This window comes from Miniopterus schreibersii (assembly GCF_964146895.1).
Source record: "Miniopterus schreibersii genome assembly, chromosome: 8".
NCBI lineage: Eukaryota > Metazoa > Chordata > Mammalia > Chiroptera > Miniopteridae > Miniopterus > Miniopterus schreibersii.
This window is the reverse complement of record NC_138109.1, coordinates 76,947,062-76,949,388: the sequence shown is the minus strand read 5'-3', so window position 1 is coordinate 76,949,388 and position 2,327 is coordinate 76,947,062. Positions and strand designations below refer to the sequence as shown.

General features: G+C 42.2%; 1 pseudogene across 1 annotated transcript; it reads right to left on the bottom strand.

The window, feature by feature from the left end:
- Window positions 1-387: 387 nt before the first annotated feature.
- On the bottom strand, window positions 388-2,006 carry LOC308560981 (small ribosomal subunit protein RACK1 pseudogene; annotated as a pseudogene). The gene is made up of 2 exons: window positions 1,043-2,006; window positions 388-483 (listed from the first exon to the last, which is right to left on the bottom strand). The product of its transcript is annotated as a small ribosomal subunit protein RACK1 pseudogene (transcript).
- Window positions 2,007-2,327: the final 321 nt, after the last annotated feature.

Sequence of the window (2,327 nt, the reverse complement as noted above, 5' to 3'; positions counted from 1 at the left end):
GTAGATAGAGATGAGAGATAGATGATGATAGAGATAGAGATAGAGATAGAGATAGAGATAGAGATAGAGATAGAGATGATAGAGACAGAGACAGAGATAGATAGAGATATAGAAATGAGAAAGAGATAATAGGTGATCCAAACTGGGCAAAGATATCAATACATAGATTCAATGAGTCCTGTGACCCAATGCAGGATAAATACACAAAACACTTAGACACATCATAGTAAAACTGCCAAAAACCAAAAACAAAGAGAAAATCTTAAAAATAGCAAGAGGACAGGTTACCTTCAAAGGAACAAAAATATAGCAGATTTCTCAATGGAAACAATGAAAATCAGAAGACTAAATATATTAAAAATACCGAGAGAAAATTTAAAAAAACTCTCAAACAACCAATCCAGAAGCCAACCATGTTTTCTTCAGCAACTGTTCTAGAATAGTCAGAATGTGGACTCCCAGATCTCCATGTTTTGCTTCCCACTTCCAATACAGAAACAACCAGAAAAAGCCAAATATGCTTCCAAATCAATAACATGAGATGCCCTGCCTCTAGTTAGCTGATTGCTGGCTTCCCCACGACAACAACCTCTAATCAGAGCATACCTGACAACTTCCCTTCTCACTATAAGCTTTCATACTCTTATGACTACCTTTAAGTCTCTCCCCAACACAAGTGATTGTTGATGATTCCCTTGCTATAGCAAGCTCTAAATTGCTCTCATTTAGGTGGCCTTTTAATTCCTTCCCATACTTCCAAAAATAAAACCCCCAAAACAATCTGAGAGGTTTTTTGTGTGTTTTTTGTTGTTGTTAATTTGGCTTCAATTCAACAAGTTCCTTAACACATCCTTTAGTAATTTAAAAGGAGCCATCGATACCCTACTTACCAGTCATTCTAATGTACCCAGTAAATCAGGTCTCCTAGCGATATAACGATGGTTTCTTTCTTTCTTTCTTTCTTTCTTTCTTTCTTCTTTCTACAAGTCAGTTTTTTATTTCTAAAGCTTTGCCATATATTTCTAGCGGGTGCATCGGTAACCTGCCACAGTTGCACCAAGTTGTCTGTGTAGCCGAAAGAGAGTCTGGCCATCAGCAGACCATGCCAGAGAGGTGCACTGGTGTGGCTTGGCCTTGCTGCTGGTACTGATAACTTCTTGCTTCAATTTATCTAAAATAATCTTGCCCTCCATGTCCCAGATCTTGATGCTGGCGCCAGTGGCAGCACAGAGCCTGTAGCGATTAAGGCTGAAGCACAGCATTGACGATGTCCCCACCATCAAGTGCATAAAGGTGCTTGCCTTTGTTGAGGTCCCACAGCATGGCCTGGCCATCCTTGCCTCCAGAAGCACAGAGAGATCCATCTGGAGAGACAGTCACAGTGTTTAGGTATTCTGTGTGGCTGATGTGATTGGTCTTCAGCTTGTAGTTTGCCAGGTTCCACACCTTGACCAGCTTGTCCCAGCCACAGGACACAGTGGTGGGATTGCTGCTGTTGGGTGAGAAATGGTCACAAGACACCCATTCTGAGAGGCTCTCATCCTGGACAGTGTATTTGCATACACCCAGAGTATTCCATAACTTGATGGTTTTATCTTGGGAGCCAGAGAATCTGCCAGTTGTTAGAGAAGAAGGCCACACTCAGCATGTCCTTGGTATGGCCTACAAATTGGCATATGGTGGTGCCCAGTGTGAGATCCCAGAGGTGAAGGGTTCCATCCCAGGGGCCAGAGAGGGCAAACTGGCCATCTGAGGAGATGACCACATCACTAACAAAATGGGAATGACTCTGAAGAGCACGTTGTGGGAGGTCGTAGTTGGTCTCATCCCTGGTCAGCTTCCACACGATGAGGGTCTTGTCTTGAGAGGCAGACAGTATCATGTCTGGGAACTGGGGAGTGGTAGCGATCTGGGTCACCCAGCCATTGTGGCCCTTGAGGGTGTCACAAAGGGTCATCTTCTCAGTCATGACGGCAGTGGGTGCAGGTGTCCCTGCAGCAACAAGGATGGACCTGGATACCTTAGAGAGAGGAGCCGAGAATGGTTTCCATTTTGTATGTCCTTAACACTGAACACACATCAGTTACAGTCACTAGACTTATAAATACCTACTACATATGACTTAGGAACCTCATATATTAACAACCAAGTTGATACATAATAATGTATCAATATTGGCCCATTAATTGTGACAAATGTACTATACTGATGTAAGATGTCAATAATAGGAGAAGCTGTGTGGGGTATAGGAAATCTCTATATTATCTTTGTAATATTTTTGTAACTCTAAATTCAGTATAAAATACTTTGCTAAAGAACAACTAAAT